The 26,242-nt window shown below is 39.3% G+C and overlaps 1 long non-coding RNA gene across 1 annotated transcript; it reads right to left on the reverse strand.

Moving 5' to 3' along the window:
* Nucleotides 1-12,017: 12,017 nt before the first annotated feature.
* LOC134730204 (uncharacterized) lies at nt 12,018-24,287 on the reverse strand. Its single transcript, XR_010111868.1, has 3 exons — nt 24,031-24,287; nt 22,430-22,540; nt 12,018-14,210 (listed from the first exon to the last, which is right to left on the reverse strand). It is a non-coding gene; the product is annotated as an uncharacterized LOC134730204 (long non-coding RNA).
* Between the last annotated feature and the right edge of the window lie 1,955 nt (nt 24,288-26,242).

Genomic DNA, 26,242 nt, shown 5'->3' on the forward strand with positions numbered 1-26,242 from the left:
GTCGTCTTGTTTCAGTTCCCAAGGGGAATGCTTCCAGCTTTTACCCATTCAATATTATGTAGGTTATGGGTTTTTCATAGATGGCTCTTATTGTGAGGTACGTTCCTTCAATGCTTAGTTTCTTGATGGTTTTTAGCAAGAAGGTATGTTGGATTTTACTGGAATCTTTTTATGGGTCAATTGAGATGTTCATATAGTTTTTGTTTGTGTAGTGAATCACATTTATTGATTTGCATATGTAGAAACAACCTTGCATCCCAGGAATAAAGCCTACTTGATCATGTGCTGCTGGATTTGATTTGCCAGTGATTTGTTGAGGATTTTTGCACCTATGTTCATCAGAGGTATGGCCTGTAGGTTTCTTTTTTTGTTGTGTCTCTGCCAGATTTTTGTTTGTTTTGATGCTGGCTTCATAGAGTAGATTAGGGAGGAGTCCCTCCTTTTTGATTTTTTGGAATAGTGAGAGTAGACTTGGTACCAGCTCCTCTTTGTACATCTGATAGAGTTCGACTGTGAATCCATCTGGTCCAAGACCCTTTTTGTTTGGTAGTTTATTATTGATTGAATTTTAAAACTCTATATTGGTCAGTTCAGGATTTTAATTTCTTCCTGATTCAATCTTGGGAGGTTGTGTGCTTCCAAGAATTTATCCATTTCCTTTAGATTTTCTAGTTTGTGTGCATAGAGGTGTTCACAGTAGTCTTTGAGGATCTTTTGTGTTTCTGTAAGATTGGTTGTAATGTCACCTTTGTCATTTCAAGTTGTACTTATTTGGATCTTCTCTTTTTTTCTTTGTTAATCCAGGTAGCAGTCTATCAATCTTCTTTGTCCTTTTAAACAAACAACTTTGGGGTTTGTTGATTCTTTGTATAGATTTTAGGGACTAATTTCTTTCAGTTCTGCCCTGATTTTAGTTCTTTCTTTTCTTCTTGTTTTGGGATATGCTTTTCTTTCTTTCTTTTTTTTTTTCTAGTTCCTCTAGGTGTGATGTTAGATTGTTAATTTGCAGTTTTTCTAACTTTGTGAGGTAGGCATTTAGCACTATAAGCTTTCCTCTTAACACCACTTTTGTTACATTCCATAGATTTTGCCATGTTTTTGTCTCTATTTTTATTTATTTTAAAGAATATTTTGATTTTTGCCTTGATTTTTTTGGTTAACCAAAAGTAATTCAGTAGCAAGTTGTTTAATTTCCATGCAATTGTGTAGTTTAGAGAGAGGTTTTTGGTAGTGATTTCCTTTTTTATTTCACTGTGGTCCAAGAGTATGATTGGTATACTTTTGATTTTTATAAATTTAATTTATTGATACTTCCTTTATGGTTGAGCATGTAGTCAATCTTGTAGTATAATTCATGTGCAGGTGTAAATAATGTGTATCTGTGGTTGATGGGGTGAGTACGCTATAAATGGCTATTAGGTCCAATTGGTCAGGTTTTAAATTTAAGTCTAGAATTTCTTTGTTTTCTGCTTCATTGACCTTTGTACCACTGTCATTAGGGTATTCAAATCCCCCATATTATTGTGTGGCTGGCTAAGTCTTTTTGGAGATGTAGAAGTTCTTATTTTGTGAATCTGGGTGCACTAGTGTTGGGTGTATATATATTTAGAATAGTAAAGTCTTCTGGTTGAATTGAACTCTTTATCATTATGTAATGCCCTTCTTTGTACTTTTTTTCCATTGTTGGTTTAAAGTCTGCTTTATTTTATATAAGAATCACCAGTCTTGCTTTTTTTGTTCTCCATTTCTGTGATAGATGTTTCTCCAGCCCTTACTTTGAGCCTGTGGGTATTGTTAAGTGTGAAATTGGTCTTTTGAAGACAGCAGACAGATGAGTCTTGTTCTTTATCCAACTTGCCACTCTGGGCCTTCTATGTGGAGGTATTTAGACCATTTATGTTCATGATTAATATTGATATGTGAGGTTTTGATTCTATCATGAGGTTTTTAGCTTGTTGCTTTGTAGTTTCTATTGCGTGGTTGCTTTATAGTGTCTGTGGGATATGTATTTATCTGTGTTTTCATGGTAGCATTTATTGGTTTTTTGATTCCATTTTTAAAACTCCTTTAAAGATTTTTTATAAGGCTGGTCTAGTGGTAACTAATTCCCTTAGTGCTTGCTTACCTGGAAAATATTTATTTCTCCTTCACTTACGAAGCTGTTCGGTGGAATATGAAATGTTTGGTTATAATTTCTTTTTTTTTTTTTAACATTGCTGAAAATTGGCACCTAATCTCTTCTGGCCTGTGAGAAGAAGTCATCTTTTGCCTAATAGGGTTCCCTGTGTACCTTGTGTGACCTTTTTCTCTAGCTGGCTTACAAAATTTTTTCTTTAGCTTTGACCTTGGATGATCTGTTGACTACATGACTTGGTGATATTCATTTTGTATAGTATCTCACAAATGTTCTCTAGATTTCTTGTATCTGAATATCTACCTCTCTAGCAAGATTGGAAAATTTTGTTTTGAATTATTTCCTCAAGTTTGCTTTCCAGGTTGTTTACTTTTTCTTCTTTTCTCTCAGGAATGCCAATAATTCATAGATTTGGTCACTTTATATAATCCATATTTCTCAAAATTTTGTTTATTCTTAAAAATTATTTTTTATCTATTTTTGTTGGACTGAGTTACTTCAAAAGTCAGGATTTCAAGGTCTGAAATTCTTTCTTCTGCTTGGTCCAGTCTATTGATATTGCTTTCAATTGTATTTTGAAATTCCTCAAGTCTTACTATTCCAGAAGCACTGATTGATTTATTAAAGTGTATATCTCTTCCTTCATTTCCTGGATTGCTTTAGAAGTTTCTTTGTGTTGATTTTACACTGTGTCGTGGATCTCATTGAGCCTCTTTACAATCTGTGCTTTTAATTGGTTATTTGTCATTTGTGAGTCTTCATTTTGGTAGGGACCGTTGCTGGAGAGCTAGTGTGATATTTTGATGGTACCACAACTTTCAGATTTTTCATGGTGGCAGAATTCTTGCATTAATTCCTTCTCATCTGGGGTTATTTGCACTACTAATTTTTTTTGTTTGTTTTGGAAATTGATTCTCACTCTGTTGCCCAGGCTAGAGTGCAGTTGCATGATCCCAGCTCACTGCAACCTCCACCTCCAGGATTCAAGTGATTCTCCTGCCTCAGCCTCCTGAGTAACTGGGATTACAGGTGCCTGCCACCATGCCCAGCTAATTTTGTATTTTTAGTATAGACAGGGTTTCACCATGTTAGCCAGGCTGATCTCAAACTCCCAAACTCAGGTGATCCACCCACTCGGCCTCCCAAAATGCTGGGATTACAGGTGTCAGCCACCGCACCCGGCCGCACTACTAATTTTTATAACTATTTTTATGTGGTTAGGATTTTTTATTTTTCTTTCTTTCCCTATATTTTTATTATTTTAAATTTCCCTTTCACCTCATCCCTTGGGGTGTAACTATAGAGAATGTTGGGTAGGGTCTTTGGAATTTGCTTCCCTAAGCACTTCTGCCAGCAGGTTTTACAATGGGCTGTGTGGTTCAGCCTGCAGGCCAATAGAAGGTGCTTAAAGGTAAGAGCCTACTGTGGGCAATGTGGCTGGGTATATACTTTGTCCTTGTTTACTGGGAGAAGCTCTCTATTTCCTCAGGCAATGGGCTGATCCATGGAGTGACAGTGATCTGAGCTCCCTGCTCAGCCCTGGGGTGGTAGGGGGCAAGATGGGTAAGGCAAGATTGGGCAGAGCCACCTATAGGTCTCCTGGTGTCAGACACAAACACTAGCACAGAAGGAGAATCCAGTGGGTGGTCACCAAGTGCCCAGAGGAGCACCTAGGCATGAACCTGAAAAACTTCCTCAGCCCCAAGTTCTCTGCATGGTGGGGATGTGGGGGTGACCTACTGAAACTCCTAATTCAGGAGAGTAGGTGCTCCAAATACCTGGATATCTGCCTAGGCATGGAATGTAGATGGCCCCACTGCACTCCTATCTCTACAGAGGGAGGGTGGAGTAGCTCAGGCTGTTAATTTAGGAAAATGGGTGTATTAGTCCATTCTCACACTGCTTTAAAGTACTGCCCAATCCTGAGTAGTTTATAAAGGAAAGATGTTTAATTGACTCACAGTTCTGCATGGCTGGGAAGGCCTCAGGAAACTTACAATCATGGTGGTATGAGAGCTGAGCAAAGGGGGAAGCCCTTTAGAAAAATCCATCAGATCTCATAAGAATTCACTTACTATCAAGAGAACAGTATAGGGGGAAATGCCCCCATGATTCAATTATCTCCCCCTGGTCTCACCCTTGACACTTGAGGATTATTACAATTTAAGGTGAGATTTGGGTGGGAGCACAGAGCCCAACCATATCAATGGGTCTTCTGACTGCTGGTGATCTGCCTGGGCATGTAGCAGAGAGAACCCCTATGTACCAGGATCCCTGCAAAGGAAGGGTGCAGCAGGTCCAGCAGCTGATTCAGGCAAGCAGGTGCTCCAAATACCTGGAGATCTGCCTGGGCATGGAGAAGAGAGGGCCCTACTGCATCATGATCCATGCACAGGAAAAATGGGTCAGCTGAGGCTGTTCCAGGTGAGTGGTGCTCGAAATACCTAGAGATCCACCTGGTCATGGAGTGGAAAAAGCCCTGGTGCTTGAAATACCTAGACATCCACGTGGTCATGGAGTGGAGAAGGCCCTGATGCACCACAATCTCTGTATTGGAAGGGAGGGATAGCTCAGGCTGTGAATCTGGCTAAGCGGGTGTCCCAAATGTCTGACAATCTGCCTGGCCATGAACCAAAAAGGACCTCTCTTGCACCAGGATCTTTGTACAGGAGGGATGGAGTGACAGGCTTCTGAGTCAGGCAAGTGGGTGCTCCAAGTGCCTGGATATCTGCTTGGACATGGAGTGGAGAGGGCTCCCTTGCACCTGGATCTTTGAAAAGTGATGGTGGAGTGGCTTAAGCTGCCAGTCTGGGCAAGCAGGTGCTTTGAATGCCTGGAGACCTGCCTAGGCATGGAGCACAGAAGGCCTCACTGCATCACAATCTATGCACAAAAAGGGTGATGCAGCTCAGAATGGTGATCTAGGTGAGTGGGTATCTCAAATGCCTGGAGACCTGCCTGGATGTGGAGCAGAGAGGGCTCTGAGCACCACAATCTCTGCACAGAAGGGTGGGGCAGTTCAAGCTGCTGTTTCAACCAAGCTGCTCCAAATGCCTGCACTTCTACCTGTGAGTAGAGCAGAGAGGTCCCTGCTGCATCACAATCTCAGAGAGCAGGCTGAAGCACCCAGCAACACATTTAGACCAGTTCCGGGTTGAAAAGCTGGCCGTGGGTACAAGTCTTATTGTCCAGGAGAAACTGAAACAGGGAAGAGCACAATTGCAGCACACACTGCTGAGGCACTTTCCATAAATGTGGCTGTCAAGGCCTCTACTCCACTCCAGAGCGAACAACTCCAATCTCTGACTCAAGATTAAACTGCCTGCATGGCATGCTGCCAGGTCGCCAAGAAATGACTGACTTTCTATGCAGTTAGATTAAAAATGTCATCCTGCTCTTGGTCCAGGGTCTAGAAAAGTGCCTGCAGCTTTTCCTGGTGTTTTCCCTCTGAGCATTTCCAAGCATCTTCCCAATTTAGCTCTAGGTCTTGAGAGAAACAAAGTATTCCCCCTTGGCCTAGGTTGCTCAGATCCCCAGTGGAAAAGTGAATCACACAGGGAGGCTCTCTGCCTATTGTATAAAGGACTTCGCTCAGTTTTATCAGCTGGACACCATCACTGGTGCTTTTCTCCCATGTTCTCCTCCCTGGGATTTGGGACATCCTTCATGATTCTGGTGGATTCCTGTTTTTCTTCTTGAATTAAAGCTCATGGAGTTCATTTTTATGCTATTTCCGAGTGGCTGAGGTATGCTAAAAGCCTCTAATCCACCACCCTGGAGAAAACAAAAAAAGAAAGAGCTAATTAAGACACAAAAGTGCAAATTCCAGAATTAAAGATTAAGAACATTAACCATGTCAAAATGATAAACACCTATAGAGCAGATGCTTTCATAAACAAGGTAAAATCCACAGAGTGGGAGAAGATACATGCAATCCATGTAATGAGTATGAAACTTGTAAGAAACAAAACAGAATCATTTGTGTCAAGCTGACAAATGGAGCTGGAGAAGTCCATGAAGAAGGGTGCTCACTCATGTTGCCTGATAACAAGAAGTATTAGAAAAGACTGCAAAAACCACAATTTTGCACAAAAACCAGTGCAACCTTACACAACAAAATACTCTGTGATGACATCTGCCCGGCAACTTCCTGTCCAACCTTGGACTGACAACATCCTTGTTATTGATCCTTGTAGCCAGAAATAACTATCTCAAAACAACCTATGTACTCTTCCTCATTTTTCCTTTAAAAACCCTTTACCTCTCTGAATATGTCCATTGAATTCCCATTGCAGTGCTCAATCACAAATCAATACCATTTTCTTTTAGGGGACATCTCTGTCTGTTATTTAGGTTGACACTAGGAAAAGATTAGAATTCCTCCAAATCTTTAAAGAATTCCTACAAATTCCTACAAAGAAAATAGTTTCTATGAACTGATAATCTGACAGAAAAAAAATGACAGAAGAGATAAATAGTTTCTTCAAGATAAAATCCAAATGTCCAATAAATATATGTAATGACCCTCAATTTAACCTCAACAGTAATCAAAGCAGTGAAAATATGATACTATTGGCAAACATTATAAAGTTAGACTATGCTGAGATGTTTATCTGAATAAACAAATTGGTACAACCATATTGAAAAACAAATTTTAATTAAATTTGTTGCAAATGTCCATACCTACAGCCCATCAATAACACTTCTAAATATATATTTTTAAGAAACTCTTGCTCATGTGCACAGGGAAATACACACAGTGCCCATTATAAGATTATCTATAATAGTGAGTGTCTTAAAACAATTTAAATGCCCATCATCGGTATGATGGATCAATATATTGCAGTATATTCATAGAATGGTTTAGAAGAAAATTCTGTATGCCCAATGTATGGAGCTAATGTTGAGTCATAAAGCATAAGTAAATCTGCCTCTTGGCAGCTACAACTGAGATAGCAAATAAGATGCCAATAGTAAGTCAATAAAACCTCAAACTTGCTGATCACATCGGTGCTTGTGATATTTGAAATGTGCTCTTTCAAGGGCATCTGTCAACATGTCGCAAAGAATAAAGCAAATGTCAGGTCAGCACTTCTGGATCTCTGATATAAATATTCCAACTTAAGGTATGATTGCTAGTTAAAGAGTTTAATTTTTGCACTGCTTCTTTGAACCTCAACTTCATTGCTTTTTAACCATCCAATTCATTATATCCCTTCTGCCTTCAAATGTTCTCTTTCTTAATACAATTTAGAATAGACAATATATCTTCTGATCATTGAAGTATTTCCCCGTAAAACTTGTTGACCCTGTTGTTGATTCTAATATTGGAATAAGAAAATGCACTCATCAAGGAATATAAAAGATGTTATTCCACTTATAGCCATTTCTTGACCTGGGAAAGAACTTACATCACACAACTTACTTGCATTCATTCCTAAATTTAGACATAGATAGTCTTTTGTCATCTATGACTAAAAAACATAGAGAAAATAGTTTTTTTTTCATTGTTATTAAATTATGATAAAAATATATCAAAGAACAATAACAGGAAATATTTTCCAGGGCACTTCATAAGTCTCTCTCTCCTCCTCCTCCTGTATCCCTCATTAATACTCTTTACCTTCGGAGGTAAGTAAAATCCTAGTGTGACAGTTGTAATACTCTAAGGACCTCAGGGTAGATTTGCTCCATCAGGCTGGGTAGGTGTTTTTTCTCTTTATTCCTGAACAGTTCTATGTTCATCCCATATAATTTCTGAATTTCTAGAAGCATATTATTTGCAAAGGTAATTCCATGCAAACAAGATAAGAAGTGTCCTTGGCCCCTGGTCCTAGACCCATAGTTTGTCTCTATTCATATGGCATTCTGGCCTAGCCACTTGTCCTTGAAAGTTTTATTGTTAACACATATAATACAATGAGGTATGAAGTTCTTGTCCACCAGTGTCCTTACTCAACTCTTCTGTATCAAATATACTAGACTGATTGTGTATGCAAGCCTGATTATAAAGCAATGATCCACAGAACTAAAATATAGAAAGGAATGGGAGTTGTGATCCAAGATCAAATTATGACATAGCTTTGCATGCACTGAGAGATGTTGGATCATATAATATTCAGAATTTGGTTCTGAATTCTATTCAGAAATAAGGCAGTGAAGAGTAGGAATAGGGTCCAGCTCCTGGGAAATAGGTCTGCAGGGAGCAAAACAGAGAGCAGAATCTCTGGTTGACTTGGGTTTTAAACTTTTAAGCACCAGTAGACCCAAGCAGAAAGTGACCCAATCAGAAAGGGACTGGTTTCCCTAAGGAGTTATACTGCCCTTTTGCTTCAAGGAAGAACTTTATATGCTATCTGTATGAGTCACAGCAAATTAACATTAGCTGCTATAACGAACAACCCTAATTAAAGTGGTTTAACATGTGCAAAAAGAAAAAGAAAGATTTTTAAAAAGTTTATTTTGTGTTTTTTTAAATTATACTTTAAGTTTTAGGGTACATGTGCACAACATGCAGGTTTGTTACATATGTATACATGTGCCATATTGCTGTGCTGCACCCATTAACTCGTCATTTAACATTAGGTATATCTCCTAATGCTGTCCCTCCCCCCTCCCCCCACCCCACAACAGGCCCCGGTGTGTGATGTTCCCCTTCCTGTGTCCATGTGTTCTCATTGTTCAATTCCCACCTATGAGTGAGAACATGTGGTGTTTGGTTTTTTGTCCTTGCGATAGTTTGCTGAGAATGATGGTTTCCAGCTTCATCCACGTCTCTACAAAGGACATGAACTCACCATTTTTTATGGCTGCATAGTATTCCATGGTGTATATGTGCCACATTTTCTTCATCCAGTCTATCATTGATGGACATTTGGGTTGGTTCCAAGTCTTTGCTATTGTGAATAGTGCCGTAATAAACATACGTGTGCATGTGTCTTTTTTGACACAGTTCCGTGTAGGTCAGGCCCTCTCCTGAGAAACATTCCTTGAGAGAAAGACTCAGGAGCCAGCCTCTTTCCACTGTGTTCCTTTTAGTTATCTTGGAGCTCTGTTTTTCCAGTTACATAGAGGAAAGAGAGAAGATGTGCACAAGAGTGCATGAATGGAGATCACGTAGGTTGTTTGAGAGGCCAGATCTCTAGGGAGTATACATTACTTTTACTCTCATTTTGTTGGCCAGAGCTCAGTTCATGTAGCCTCAAACTTACTGAAATGGTGATTGTGAAACGTGGCTTTTCTGCATGTCTAAGAAGAGGAAGTAGGATTGTTGAGTATCCAGCAAGCGTCTGGCACACTATCTTCTGTGAGACAAATAAGAATTTTCCCACTTTGCCAAAACATGCTATAAAAGCTCCTGGTAAACTGACCAGCAGCCTTCTTATTGTTTCTAGTCAGCAAAAAAACTGGAGGCTCAGTTAAGTCAAATCTAGTTGTTGTTTTAAGTTTCAGCACACCTAGGGCTCTGAGGCCAATCCCGTTTCTTCTTAAGTTAATTTTAGAAATCTAGGTCACTAAATAAGTTATCAGCAAGAAGTCAAGTTTTCTTATACTACTGCTGTGATCCTGTGACCCAGTTTAAAATGGTTGGCCCTGGAGACAGACTGCCTGGTTTGCTTTCTGGATTGCTATCTATGTGCCTTTGGGCAAGTTACCTCATTTTCCTTTTCTGTAAAATTGGAATAATGTTACGCTTAACTTGCTGGGGCTTTATAAGAAATAAATTTGAAACTCTGTAAAAAGCAGCACAATGCCTAGTTTCCAAGCTATTATTATCATCATTATCATCATCATCATCATCATCATCATCATCAGTATTTGCCAACGTTGGATCACACTATAATGGGGCACATGTCATATTTCCCCAGAGCCTGAGTGACTATCAATATTTATCTTTGAGTATGTCCAGGGAAAGTTGCTGTCTAGCTTTGGGCGAGAGGGCAGGCAAGGGAGGTGGTCTAGAGAGTGAGGCCAAGAGTGAAATGGTAACAAATAGAGTCTCCCAAAATAAAAAATCTTGAGCTGCTTAAGGCAAAAGTCAATAGACAAGAATGGATCAATAGAAGATATTCCAGGAAAAATCCAGTACTCATAATTAGGCTCCAACATACAAAGACTCACTGCTGAGCCTGTGTGCATCAGGATTGAACGGACTCACGAGAAAGACAACCTGTGGCCAAGTTAGGTCAGGTATCCAGAGATATATGAACACCATGACTCTGTTCCAGTAGTGTGTGAGTGGATAGAACAAACAAACAAGCAAACAAAATAGAGAAGAGTAGTTAGTAGGAGGGCTAAAAGCAAGTAGAAAGAAAATACTTATACAAGATTCAAAATGATTTTGTCGAAGCTGCTTTTTATTCATATTTGATGTGCTGGGCTGTCACTTTTGCAAGTCTCTACTTTGCCATTCCATTTCTTCAAGAATTGCATCCTGCCTTGCCCTTATCAGTAATCATACCTTTCCACCTCAGTCTGGGAGATGATTGCCCTCTAAAACTGCCACATCTTTCCTGGGTCTGTTATCTTCCCGGTCCTTGGCTTGTTGCCATTGTAAATCCAGCACTTCTTGGTTCCAATCATACAGTGGTTCACCTATTTGATTATGTACAATAATTTCTTTCCAGTACCTGCTTTTTGACCCTTGAAAAGGCTACTGGTTTATCAGATCCTAGACTTTCAGGGCCGGGCTAGTGTTATTACCATTCAAGTTCTCATCTTGCCTCTGCTTAAATTTGGAAAATCCTCTCTCTAAGGAAGACACGTTATATAGATTTAGCCACAACAAGAACTCAATCAATAGGAGAAATTTTTCTTTATTGAAGCTTGTTAGATTTTGTTTTAATTTGGGTTGAAGTTTCTTTTAAATGCTCTGGCATCTTCAAAAATAAATATTATTAGTTTGGCGCAAAAGTAATTGCAGTTTTGTTATTACTTTTAATATATTTTCCTTTAAATTAAAGGCAATTGTATTTATGCATAGATATATTGCTGGTAAATGTAAAAATTAGTATTACCTCCAAAGACAACAATTTGGCATTATCTATCAAAATTAAAAATTTCAGGCTGGGTGCGGTGGCTCATGCGTGTAATCCCAGCACTTTGGGAGGCTGAGGCGGGAAGATCACTAGGTCAAGAGTTTGAGACCAGTCTGGCCAACATAGTGAAACCTCCATCTCTACTAAAAATACAAAAATTAGCCAGGCCTGGTGGCACACGCCTGTAGTCCCAGCTACTCGGGAGGCTGAGGCAGGAGAATCGCTTGAATCCAGGAGGCAGAGGTTGCAGTGAGCCAAGATTAGGCCACTGCACTCCAGCCTGGGCAACAGGGAAAGACTCCATCTCAAAAAACAAACAAACAAAAAAAAACTACATTCTTTGAAACTACAATTTCACTTTTAGAAATTTTCCCTAAAGACAAACTGGCTCTAGGATTAATGATGTATGAACCAAAATGCACATCTCAGCAGAGTCTCTAAGAACAAAAGACCAGACACTACTTAAATGCCCATCAATAGAACAGTGACTTAACACATTTAATTAATTACATGCAATAGAATAACATTAGTTATCAAGTCTAACATATTCATTTATTGAATAAATTCAAATATTTATTGTGTAATTATTATATGCCAGTGCAGTGAAAAAAACAGTTGAAAATATTTACTCTCATGTAATTAACATTCTAGTTGGGGTTCAGAGACAATAAACAAATAAAAAATGGTAGTTAGTTCTGGTTTTTCTTTTAAGCAGGTAAGAGAGATAGAGAGCATGAAGTGTTGAAATGCTGTATTTAAAATGAGAAGAGGTTTTCAGTACCAATATAGAATAATTCCTAATGTATATTATGTGAGAAAAGGAAGGTATATAACAGTATGTAAAACATACAAATGCACACCCACAAGACTATTTGCTTATATAAAATATCTCCGAAAGAAACTAATAAACTGATAACATTGGTTATCTCCACAGAGGAATACTGGGTGAACAGGGGCAGGAGGGAAAATTTCATTTTATGCTTTTAAAATTTTGTATCATGTAAATGTATTTATTTTAAAAAGCAAATTGATACAAAAACAAATTTAAATTTCCATATACTTCTAATGTCCTAATTTCAGAAAAGTCACGTTACATCTTTGGAACAGATGAATGGTTTACGGTTTTGGGTAAATACTTCTGATTATAAATATCTTAATAATATGAAAAAATTATTCACACTTCTTCTACAAGTTTGTTCTGCAGAATGACTTGATGTAGTTAGTCCCCATTCCAGAAGCCATAAGAATGAGGTCAAAGGGCAGGGATAAGGGTGTTTTGAGTAATTGTTTTACAAGGCCTTTGCTGAACACTTGTAGTGACTTGAGTTAGCACTGTCATTGGCACTTCAAAGATATATTCAACATTTTGATGGGTCCAGCCCAATCATATAATGCATTTCAGGATTTGTGGAATTGACAAGTAGTATGAAGGTGAGTTCTTAAGAGCTGCAATGGGGCAGGCACATGCCTCTCACAAACTAAAGATGAGGAAACAGAAAATTCCATCGACATTCCCACAGATATTCTGGGCTGAGAAAAGTAAGACTCCTTTGGCTTAAGAAAGAGTTTTCACTAAAATTAAACAGTATCTGCATTTTGTTCATTTTGTTTCTTTCCCTTTCCTTCTGAAAGTAATATTCCACCTTTAATCTGTTCCTTCCATTCTTGACTTTGTAGTCTTTCAAGGTCTTGAATGTGTAATAGACTCCTGGTGGGAATGAGATTAAGTTGTGAAATTCTGCTTTGTGTCACCAGTGAGATAGCTGGTGTCTTTTTCTTAGCCATTTAATACTCTACTACTCCTATGCTTCTGAATTCTTAACAAGCTCCTTTGCTGCTACTCAAGCAAAGCTCCTCATATGCTCTCAGACACAGAAAAGTATAACTCACGAGTAACTGATATGTGCTTAAACTTTCCAGCTTCTGAAGCTTCACGTATGGCTTTTCTGTTGGCTGTTTTATGATTGTGCAAACAGAATCACAAAACTAAAATCCAGAAGGAAGTTTATGTATCATTCAGTGCAAGTACTCAGGTGAGTGAACTAAGGTCTAGGAGAACTAGCTTGCTCAGGAATCCACAGTAAGGAGCTGAGCCAGGGCTAGAGCCAAATGTTACCTCCGGTCAGTTGCTTTCAGGAATAAATCAAGTCTCAAACTTGCCATGCATCTGCCAGCTCTCTTGCTTTCTTCTCACAGGAAACATAAGGTCCATGGCTATTTCTTTTGATCTCCTATGCCTAGAATTACCTCAATTCATAATTCTGGTCATTTAAGCCTCTGAGGATTAATCTTCTCCCTGATGTACTGGGAAGTGTATAATCAAAAACAATACCACCATATCCTGTGGTTCTAGCAGGGGAAAAAGTTGGCTTGATTTATGCTTTACCAGACATTAGCCATGATTCCCAGTCATTGCTGAGGGGGTAGGGAGGGAGTAACTTCATTGCAACATCTTAAAATTAGCAGGGCATCCAAGACATAATAAACTTCTTTGTGCCTATGAAATTTTTACCACAGTGACAGCTAGATATGATTTTAGGTTTCCCAGAAGAAGACAATAAGACAAGAGTTTGTGTGCAAGTGATTCAGTACAGTTGGAGTCAGTACAGTACAGTATAGGAGATGCCTGTGAATAGATGAGGGAAGCAAGGAAGGAAGGAGAAGACTAGCAAGGGTATAATTTCAGGTAAACTTTCAACCTCAGGTTCATCCTGATGGGGAGCCCTGGAACCTAAATTAAACCTCAGATTTGTTCCTCCTTGGGGCAAGGTTGCTGAGATTTTATAATCTGTGCCTGTCTGTCCTTGGTGAGGGCTATCCTTGAGGGCATGTTACTACCACGGATGCTGGCTGGCTGTGCATTGCAGGCACCATGGTGCCAGTGGCCCAAGGGCAGTCCTTCAAAGAGACTTAGAGATGCCAGTCTCTAGGAGCCAAGCATGTTGAAGCCAGAGGATGGGCACACAGAAAGAGTCAGAAGAATCTGAGGAGAATTGCTGGAGTACTGATAGCATCTGCTTCAAATGTTGCTATATTACCTGTCCAAAATAGAATGGACAAAAATATGACCAATTACTGAAGCCTGTTATTAAAAACCAGGTCTTTGCTTTCTATTTAAAACAATGACTCAGCACCACCATATCTATATTTTTTTCTAAAATGAATACGTATATTTCTAGAATATACATATATACAAGCATACACACTCATAAATATATACATATATGCACACACTAGGGTTACATATATTTGTTTAAATGTATTCATATAAATAAAAACATTACTCTTACTCACAATCATAATATTTCATGCCTCTAAAAATGTTCCTTAGGGATTTATTTTTCTCCCTTTAAGTCTCACCAACTCATTTAAGATCCTGATGACTTTACTAGAACATGTTGGAACCATTATTTTATATATCTTTCAATTTACAAAACAATAAACAGACCAGACAACCAGTTTTTTCCTTTATCGGGCAAGTAGCAGTCAAGGTTTGTTTGCATCTGTCTATTCTTTGGTATGTAGTTAAAATGCTTTCTCTCCTCAAAAGAAAAATTAAGGTTAAAAAAAAGGGCAGGTTTTTATCAAATATTTACACATTGGAAGATTAAAGAGTTAGAGAGATCTTCACTTCTTAGTGACCCAATCACCATATTTTGCTTGTTTAATGTTGCCTACATTGTCACTCGGGATTATCAATAATGAGAATAGAATACGTTTAAGAGCAACAGGTCCTTTGTGGACCTGTTTACTTATTTCTGATGTAAAATTTCCGAACTTTAGGATACATAAATAAATATCAAAAGCAAAACACCATGTGAAAATCATACATTTACTTGGGCCATAGACACATGGATTAAATAAAATTTTTTTTGATGACTTTTTTTATTTATTTTTATTTTTTATTATACTTTAAGTTTTAGGGTACATGTGCACATTGTGCAGGTTAGTTACATATGTATACATGTGCCATGCTGGTGCACTGCACCCACTAACTTGTCATCTAGCATTAGGTATATCTCCCAATGCTATCCCTCCCCCCTCCCCCCACCCCACCACAGTCCCCAGAGTGTGATATTCCCCTTCCTGTGTCCATGTGATCTCATTGTTCAATTCCCACCTATGAGTGAGAATATGCGGTGTTCGGTTTTTTGTTCTTGCGATAGTTTACTGAGAATGATGGTTTCCAATTTCATCCATGTCCCTACAAAGGACACGAACTCATCATTTTTTATGGCTGCATAGTATTCCATGGTGTATATGTGCCACATTTTCTTAATCCAGTCTATCATTGTTGGACATTTGGGTTGGTTCCAAGTCTTTGCTATTGTGAATAATGCTGCAATAAACATACGTGTGCATGTGTCTTTATAGCAGCATGATTTATAGTCATTTGGGTATATACCCAGTAATGGGATGGCTGGGTCAAATGGTATTTCTAGTTCTAGATCCCTGAGGAATCGCCACACTGACTTCCACAATGGTTGAACTAGTTTACAGTCCCACCAACAGTGTCGAAGTGTTCCTATTTCTCCACATCCTCTCCAGCACCTGTTGTTTCCTGACTTTTTAATGATTGCCATTCTAACTGGTGTGAGATGATATCTCATAGTGGTTTTGATTTGCATTTCTCTGATGGCCAGTGATGATGAGCATTTTTTCATGTGTTTTTTGGCTGCATAAATGTCTTCTTTTGAGAAGTGTCTGTTCATGTCCTTCGCCCACTTTTTGATGGGGTTGTTTGTTTTTTTCTTGTAAATTTGTTTGAGTTCATTGTAGATTCTGGATATTAGCCCTTTGTCAGATGAGTAGGTTGCGAAAATTTTCTCCCATGTTGTAGGTTGCCTGTTCACTCTGATGGTAGTTTCTTTTGCTGTGCAGAAGCTCTTTAGTTTAATTAGATCCCATTTGTCAATTTTGTCTTTTGTTGCCATTGCTTTTGGTGTTTTGGACATGAAGTCCTTGCCCATGCCTATGTCCTGAATGGTAATGCCTAGGTTTTCTTCTAGGGTTTTTATGGTTTTAGGTCTAACGTTTAAATCTTTAATCCATCTTGAATTGATTTTTGTATAAGGTGTAAGGAAGGGATCCAGTTTCAGCTTTCTACATATGGCTAGCCAGTTTTCCCAGCACCATTTATTAAATAGGGAATCCTTTCCCCATTGCTTGTTTTTCTCAGGTTTGTCAAAGATCAGATAGTTGTAGATATGCGGCGTTATTTCTGAGGGCTCTGTTCTGTTCCATTGATCTATATCTCTGTTTTGGTACCAGTACCATGCTGTTTTGGTTACTGTAGCCTTGTAGTATAGTTTGAAGTCAGGTAGTGTGATGCCTCCAGCTTTGTTCTTTTGGCTTAGGATTGACTTGGTGATGCGGGCTCTTTTTTGGTTCCATATGAACTTTAAAGTAGTTTTTTCCAATTCTGTGAAGAAAGGCATTGGTAGCTTGATGGGGATGGCATTGAATCTATAAATTACCTTGGGCAGTATGGCCATTTTCACGATATTGATTCTTCCTACCCATGAGCATGGAATGTTCTTCCATTTGTTTGTATCCTCTTTTATTTCCTTGAGCAGTGGTTTGTAGTTCTCCTTGAAGAGGTCCTTCACATCCCTTGTAAGTTGGATTCCTAGGTATTTTATTCTCTTTGAAGAAATTGTGAATGGGAGTTCACTCATGATTTGGCTCTCTGTTTGTCTGTTGTTGGTGTATAAGAATGCTTGTGATTTTTGTACATTGATTTTGTATCCTGAGACTTTGCTGAAGTTGCTTATCAGCTTAAGGAGATTTTGGGCTGAGACAATGGGGTTTTCTAGATAAACAATCATGTCGTCTGCAAACAGGGACAATTTGACTTCCTCTTTTCCTAATTGAATACCCTTTATTTCCTTCTCCTGCCTGATTGCCCTGGCCAGAACTTCCAACACTATGTTGAATAGGAGCGGTGAGAGAGGGCATCCCTGTCTTGTGCCAGTTTTCAAAGGGAATGCTTCCAGTTTTTGCCCATTCAGTATGATATTGGCTGTGGGTTTTTCATAGATAGCTCTTATTATTTTGAAATACGTCCCATCAATACCTAATTTATTGAGAGTTTTTAGCATGAAGGGTTGTTGAATTTTGTCAAAGGCTTTTTCTGCATCAGTTGAGATAATCATGTGGTTTTTGTCTTTGGCTCTGTTTATATGCTGGATTACATTTATTGATTTGTGTATATTGAACCAGCCTTGCATCCCAGGGATGAAGCCCACTTGATCATGGTGGATAAGCTTTTTGATGTGCTGCTGGATTCGGTTTGCCAGTATTTTATTGAGGATTTTTGCATCAATGTTCATCAAGGATATTGGTCTAAAATTCTCTTTTTTGGTTGTGTCTCTGCCCGGCTTTGGTATCAAAATGATGCTGGCCTCATAAAATGAGTTAGGGAGGATTCCCTCTTTTTCTATTGATTGGAATAGTTTCAGAAGGAATGGTACCAGTTCCTCCTTGTACCTCTGGTAGAATTCGGCTGTGAATCCATCTGGTCCTGGACTCTTTTTGGTTGGTAAACTATTGATTATTGCCACAATTTCAGCTCCTGTTATTGGTCTATTCAGAGATTCAACTTCTTCCTGGTTTAGTCTTGGGAGAGTGTATGTGTTGAGGAATTTATCCATTTCTTCTAGATTTTCTAGTTTATTTGCGTAGAGGTGTTTGTAGTATTCTCTGATGGTAGTTTGTATTTCTGTGGGATCGGTGGTGATATCCCCTTTATCATTTTTTATTGTGTCTATTTGATTCTTCTCTCTTTTTTTCTTTATTAGTATTGCTAGCGGTCTATCAATTTTGTTGATCCTTTCAAAAAACCAACTCCTGGATTCATTGATTTTTTGAAGGGTTTTTTGTGTCTCTATTTCCTTCAGTTCTGCTCTGATTTTAGTTATTTCTTGCCTTCTGCTAGCTTTTGAATGTGTTTGCTCTTGCTTTTCTCGTTCTTTTAATTGTGATGTTAGGGTGTCAATTTTGGATCTTTCCTGCTTTCTCTTGTGGGCATTTAGTGCTATAAATTTCCCTCTACACACTGCTTTGAATGCGTCCCAGAGATTCTGGTATGTTGTGTCTTTGTTCTCATTGGTTTCAAAGAACATCTTTATTTCTGCCTTCATTTCGTTATGTACCCAGTAGTCATTCAGGAGCAGGTTGTTCAGTTTCCATGTAGTTGAGCGGCTTTGAGTGAGATTCTTAATCCTGAGTTCTAGTTTGATTGCACTGTGGTCTGAGAGATAGTTTGTTATAATTTCTGTTCTTTTACATTTGCTGAGGAGAGCTTTACTTCCAAGTATGTGGTCAATTTTGGAATAGGTGTGGTGTGGTGCTGAAAAAAATGTATATTCTGTTGATTTGGGGTGGAGAGTTCTGTAGATGTCTATTAGGTCCGCTTGGTGCAGAGCGGAGTTCAATTCCTGGGTATCCTTGTTGACTTTCTGTCTCGTTGATCTGTCTAATGTTGACAGTGGGGTGTTAAAGTCTCCCATTATTAATGTGTGGGAGTCTAAGTCTCTTTGTAGGTCACTCAGGACTTGCTTTATGAATCTGGGTGCTCCTGTATTGGGTGCATATATATTTAGGATAGTTAGCTCCTCTTGTTGAATTGATCCCTTTACCATTATGTAATGGCCTTCTTTGTGTCTTTTGATCTTTGTTGGTTTAAAGTCAGTTTTATCAGAGACTAGGATTGCAACCCCTGCCTTTTTTTGTTTTCCATTTGCTTGGTAGATCTTCCTCCATCCTTTTATTTTGAGCCTATGTATGTCTCTGCACGTGAGATGGGTTTCCTGAATACAGCACACTGATGGGTCTTGACTCTTTATCCAACTTGCCAGTCTGTGTCTTTTAATTGGAGAATTTAGTCTATTTACATTTAAAGTTAATATTGTTATGTGTGAATTTGATCCTGTCATTATGATGTTAGCTGGTGATTTTGCTCATTAGTTGATGCAGTTTCTTCCTAGTCTCGATGGTCTTTACATTTTGGCATGATTTTGCAGCGGCTGGTACCGGTTGTTCCTTTCCATGTTTAGCACTTCCTTCAGGAGCTCTTTTAGGGCAGGCCTGGTGGTGACAAAATCTCTCAGCATTTGCTTGTCTGTAAAGTGTTTTATTTCTCCTTCACTTATGAAGCTTAGTTTGGCTGGATATGAAATTCTGGGTTGAAAATTCTTTTCTTTAAGAATGTTGAATATTGGCCCCCACTCTCTTCTGGCTTGTAGGGTTTCTGCCGAGAGATCCGCTGTTAGTCTGATGGGCTTCCCTTTGAGGGTAACCTGACCTTTCTCTCTGGCTGCCCTTAACATTTTTTCCTTCATTTCAACTTTGGTGAATCTGACAATTATGTGTCTTGGAGTTGCTCTTCTCGAGGAGTATCTTTGTGGCGTTCTCTGTATTTCCTGAATCTGAACGTTGGCCTGCCTTGCTAGGTTGGGGAAGTTCTCCTGGATAATATACTGCAGAGTGTTTTCCAACTTGGTTCCATTCTCCCCGTCACTTTCAGGTACACCAATCAGACGTAGATTTGGTCTTTTCACATAGTCCCATATTTCTTGGAGGCTTTGCTTATTTCTTTTTATTCTTTTTTCTCTAAACTTCCCTTCTCGCTTCATTTCATTCATTTCATCTTCCATTGCTGATACCCTTTCTTCCAGTTGATCGCATCGGCTCCTGAGGCTTCTGCATTCTTCACGTAGTTCTCGAGCCTTGGTTTTCAGCTCCATCAGCTCCTTTAAGCACTTCTCTGTATTGGTTATTCTAGTTATACATTCTTCTAAATTTTTTTCAAAGTTTTCAACTTCTTTGCCTTTGGTTTGAATGTCCTCCCGTAGCTCAGAGTAATTTGATCGTCTGAAGCCTTCTTCTCTCAGCTCGTCAAAGTCATTCTCTGTCCAGCTTTGTTCTGTTGCTGGTGAGGAACTGCGTTCCTTTGGAGGAGGAGAGGCGCTCTGCTTTTTAGAGTTTCCAGTTTTTCTGTTCTGTTTTTTACCCCATCTTTGTGGTTTTATCTACTTTTGGTCTTTGATGATGGTGATGTACAGATGGGTTTTTGGTGTGGATGTCCTTTCTGTTTGTTAGTTTTCCTTCTAACAGACAGGACCCTCAGCTGCAGGTCTGTTGGAATACCCTGCTGTGTGAGGTGTCAGTGTGCCCCTGCTGGGGGGTGCCTCCCAGTTAGGCTGCTCGGGGGTCAGGGGTCAGGGACCCACTTGAGGAGGCAGTCTGCCCATTCTCAGATCTCCAGCTGCATGCTGGGAGAACCACTGCTCTCTTCAAAGCTGTCAGACAGGGACATTTAAGTCTGCAGAGGTTACTGCAGTCTTTTTGTTTGTCTGTGTCCTGCCCCCAGAGGTGGAGCCTACAGAGGCAGGCAGGCCTCCTTGAGCTGTGGTGGGCTCCACCCAGTTCGAGCTTCCTGGCTGCTTTGTTTACCTAAGCAAGCCTGGGCAATGGCGGGTGCCCCTCCCCCAGCCTCGCTGCTGCCTTGCAGTTTGATCTCAGACTGCTGTGCTAGCAATCAGCGAGACTCCGTGGGGTAGGACCCTCCGAGCCAGGTGTGGGATATAGTCTCGTGGTGCGCCATTTTTTAAGCCGGTCTGAAAAGCGCAATATTCCGGTGGGAGTGACCCGATTTTCCAGGTGTGTCCATCACCCCTTTCTTTGACTCGGAAAGGGAACTCCCTGACCCCTTGCGCTTCCCAGGTGAGGCAATGCCTCGCCCTGCTTCGGCTCGCGCGCAGTGCGCGCACCCACTGACCTGCTCCCACTGTCTGGCACTCCCTAGTGAGATGAACCCGGTACCTCAGATGGAAATGCAGAAATCACCCGTCTTCTGCTTCGCTCAGGCTGGGAGCTGTAGACCAGAGCTGTTCCTATTCGGCCATCTTGGCTCCTCCCGCTAAAAATTTTTTAATAAAAAATTCTTTTTTAATAAAAGAATTATTTTGTATGGCCTAAAAATCACATGAACCCAATATGAAAATATTAATATATATTGCTCAAAAGCTCTCAAAAGTTGGCAGTTACGTCTATTTGGTTAAGAGATCAATATATGCAAACAAACAGTTATTAAATAATTAACTTTATTTAGTTAGACCAATTATCTCAAAACATAAGCCCTGTGAGTGCAACATAATAGAAGAGAGTCTGGCTAAAAAGGTTGAGAACATCTTCACCCATCTCCTCCCCATCTCCAGATCTCCAGGGTGGTTTAAATATCTAGGACTGGCCATTAAGTAATCAATAATCATGGCCTCTATATTTAATATTCAAGCAAAACCTCCTGTAGACTTATTCCAGTGCTGCTAGCCATTTCACACCTTAATATTTAGAGCTCCCACATACCCTTGTAAAGTACATGAATTGTGCAATGATGCCAGGCTGCGAGGGGGGAGTGGGGGCTGAAATCCATCCCTGCCCAGGAGCCAAGCTGTGGCCCACAGGGCTATACCTACATGGAGGGGGTGCCTTTTCCTAATTAGCAAATCACACCACAGAGACTAATGGCATTTCTGTTCATCTTGGTGACATAAACATATCTGACTAGATATTCTTCTCTGTGGGTCTAAAATGTTATCCTTCAGCCTAGAAAGAAAGACTCTCAACAACCTAGAAATCAAATTATGAACAACTAATTACGGCATTTTCAAAATATTCCAAACTTGGTTTCAAGATACCAAGAAAAAACTGTACATCTACACACACACACACACACACACACACACACACACACACACACATACACATAGACAAACATGCAGATACGTTTGTGTATAGGTGAAAATATACTTAGCTAGAGAACAGATTCAGATACAGGAAAACATATTTTCTTATATGGGTCAGGTAACTGATTTCAACAGCCACATTCCAGGACAAGACATTTTTGTCATATAAAATGGGAATATTCACAGGGTCACAGAAAACACAGCCTTTTCAGATTCTGTAATTTCCTTAATCCACTAAATACACAACTAGGATCCAATGCTGGCTTTTATGACCTAAACAAAATTATCCCTGTAGGTTCCAAAATTAACCTAATTCTTTCACCAAGTATTTATGACTAGTGTTTTATATTCATTAAACCCAAATGTCACAATGTATTTTTTATAAATAATCTAATCTTTAAAATATCCAAGCTGCCCTTCCATGTCCTCAGGGAGCTTGTACAGTTTCCATAGTTATAACATGTGGACAAGACAAGACTGACTGTCAAGTGGTATACCTTTTCATTTACCATTTTCTAATTTATTTCCACTGCTTCATTTATTAGATTCTGTTCCAAAACTGAAAAATATTACACGTAGAAAATTGTCCCCATTTTTTAATCCAAACTTGGCTTTTCTTCCTTGATAGAAAAAAAAAAAAGCAGTTTTAGTCAATTGATAATTACACTATCGGCTAATGGAGAACTGTCAAAAGTTTAACTCTTTCTTTTCTGAGCAGTGATCTTACTGTCATCCAAATAACAGCCAGTCATGTAATCTTTCCATTTCTCTTGCCCTTCCCATAGCCTGCTCAAACACAAAGACACACACACACACACACACTTGCACACTCACACAGAGGGGCTAGAGAGAAAATCTACTTCTCTATTAGATATACTCATCCATCTATTGCTCTTGCAAAGACAGGACCCAGGTTTATAAAAGTGTTAATTATTAGAGGAAGGTGTAGATAAAGAATATGATGATACTGTGAAGAAATAATCTGGAACCATCTGAAAATTCTGAAAAGAAAATATTATAGGAAAGGAAAATAACTAGTGAGTAATTAACATCACTTACTATGCCTTGCACTGGGCTACTTCTTATAGTAAATACAAAAATAATATAGTCACATCCCTAGGCATCATGCAGCTTGCCATCTGCTTAGGGAAATAATGTAATAGCACCTGAAATTATTAGAGAATATGTTAGTACTACTAAAAGTCAAAACAGAATTCAGACATTCAATGGTTTGCAGTGGTCAGGAAAATTTTTATCAATGTGAAGGGGCTTGAACTGAGTCTTCACATGAGTAATATTTAGATGAGGGGAAGATTGGAGAAAGCATTCAGAGCAAAGGATAAAGCAGAAGCCATCCTGGGGAGAAAGAGTTGAAGAAAACGTGGGGCAGGATGGGGAAGTCGAGGGAGAAGACTAAAGCAACAGAAATAGAGAACATTCTAGAATATAATTTTGCACTTTTCAGGTAGATGCTGAGCTGTATGACTGCCTGCTTATTCGTCTTACAGTTGAAATTAGAGTATCCTCATTTAAAACTACAAATTTACATATTTTCCCAACTGTTCTTTGATGGAACGGTCCACCTCCAGGGCAGTCAGCTATTGACAATTGCTCAGAGAGGGAAGTAGGGGAAAAAATATTTAAATAATTCAGTACGCATTTCAAAGTAGAATTTTTCAAAAACGCAGAAGCTATTTTAAAAACATAAACACAAAGCATGTTATTCTTCCTTCCTCCCTCAAAGGACAATGGTCGTGCTGTGTAAGAACAGAAACAAGTATATCTAGCATACTGACTGTGGAGGCCGCAAACACCGCTAGTTCTCCTGAGAATTAGAAGCCCCAAGCCTGAGCTACGTGGTATCTGTGAAGCACAAGTCAAATCATGAGATTTACATATGAAAAGTTGTATGCCTTTCATCTCTGAGGGATATCAGAGATAGACTCAATTTCCTGGTTCTAAAGGCCGACTTCAAGGTGCCTATTACAAGCAGAGACCTACCCTTTACCCTGTGAAAGTACAAATTCCATTTCTGTCTCCGCAGCTCAGTAATAGTCCCTCTGCCCCCTCCAAAAGCATGCAACAAAGGAGTAATTCCCACTGTGTGTACCTTTCTGGAGCTGATGCAGGGACAAGGTGACATTTGCTCTGTTTTAGTCCTCACGTTACTGACAATGACTCCTGTATCTTGCGTGGGCTTGAATAAAGCCACTGCATGTGAAACGTTGATGTTAATGATGACTGTGGAGACTCCTGTCATTTACTCTCTAGTCCTCTGACATTTCTGTTTCCACTTTGATTTCTTTTGGCTCACACTCTAAGCTAGATTTTCTTCATGGCATCCTGCTTGGCAGGAGAATCTTGTCTGACCTGGAAATAGTGACACTGTGTTCTGGAAAAACCTCTGCAGGGAGTTGAATCAAAGGAAGAAATAAATGCAATTCTCTGCAAAACCTGTCTGTTGTCACCAGGGATGCTCCCTGCAGGGACCTTTCAGTAGAAGGGATCCCAAGCAGATGAGTGCTGTGCTGCACAGTGTTTATGCATGTCACCTATTGGTGTGCACAAAACACACAATCCAACATTTGACACAGCTACATTCCAGTTCCAGATTACATGTGAAATCTGACAAACTCATAACCTGATTAGAATAAACTGTACCCACCTCTGCTGTTTTTACAATTACAGTCATGTGTCACTTAATGATGTGGATTCATTCTGAGAATGCATCATTAAGTGTTATTAGTACATTGTAGTCTGTACTTACACAAACCTAGATGATATAGCCTACGGTAACACACCTAAGCTATATGGTATAGCCTATTGCTCCTAGGCTAGAAACCTGTACAGAATGTTACTGTACTGAATACTGTGGGTGACTATAAAACAATGACAAGTATTTGTGTTTCTAAATACAGCTAAACATACAAAAGGTACAGTAAAAATATAGTATTGTAATCTTATAGGACCACCATGTGTAATGATCATCATTGACCAATGTGTCATTATATTGGCACATTACTGTACCTAAATTTCAATAATGTCTTTCATTTCTTTTCCTTTGAAGGGGAATGATTTTTTAATATGCTGGTTTTATGGTGGTTTTTAGAAATGGTGCCTGAATTATGAACAAAGTGGTATGAAAGAGGTATGTAAAATTGTTGTATAAACTCCATGGGAAGGGGAGAGAACTGGTTGGGTTTGGCAGTGAAAGGGTACTGGCAGACTGGAGAAGAGAGAGGCCAGATTATTTCTTCCCTGATTCCTCCCTGTTTTGAGGCTGTACCTCTGGCAGTAGTTCCATCCCTCCATACACGTCTCTGACTAGAGCCCGCCCAGTGAAGCCTCTCCAGAATCTCAGCACTCCTGGGGATCTAATGACTCTGTTTCCTCACCTCCTCCTTCAAATCTAGGGTTGGCAAAAGCCTCCCACTATGCTAGTTCCTGAGCACCTCATCATCATTTGTTTGCTCAGAATTCTGAAAGTAGTCCCCTCATTGCAGCCTCTTTATTTGAACCATCTAAATAAAATTCTGTACCCTGCCAGGAGCTTGACTGACAGGCCATGAGAGAGTGTTAGAACTTGGAGGCATCTTAGAGACTGGAGTGCAGTAGCCTCATTTTAAAAACAAGGGAACCAAGTTTCTGAGAAATAAAGTGACTCGCCCAAGGTCTCACAACCAGCAACTAAATGAGTTGAAATAGATATGAATTTCAGGTCTCCTGACTCTTGGCTTGGCTCTCATTATTCCACAGTGCCAGATAAGTTCCTGTGTTGTTGGCTTGTAAAAAGGGAGAATAAACTTAAGTATGTCAATCACATTCCAATGCAAATTTTATGTGTAAATTAATTTTTATGTATTGATATGTACAGAGAAGGACTTTGATGTGTATATTAAGTAGATAGATGGCAACTTAAGACACAGAGCAAAGGGTTTTGTTGTGTAATTTTTGTTGTGCTAATGTTACATTTCAGCATTCTTATTTCTTTACTCCAAATATAACACTTTTTTAAATGGCTCAGATACCTAAATTATCACATATTCTAATTTCATACAAGTGTAATAAAATGTTTTAAAATTTATTCATGTGCCATTTGAATAAAAATTAAAGGGTGGAGGAAGTATTTTTCTTCAAATGGACTCAAACGTGATGAGAGCAAGTCTGAAGGCCTGAGTTCCAGCCCCAGGCCCATCGCTGACTCAATAGCTTCTTTCTCTGGGTATCGGTGTACACATCCTAAACAAAATTTATTTGAAGCATTTAAATAAGTTTATCTAAAGAGATTAATTTTTATGTTCTTTTCCATCTCCACTATTCAG

Source organism: Pan paniscus, chromosome 3, assembly GCF_029289425.2.
Source record: "Pan paniscus chromosome 3, NHGRI_mPanPan1-v2.0_pri, whole genome shotgun sequence".
Classification (NCBI taxonomy): Eukaryota; Metazoa; Chordata; class Mammalia; order Primates; family Hominidae; genus Pan; species Pan paniscus.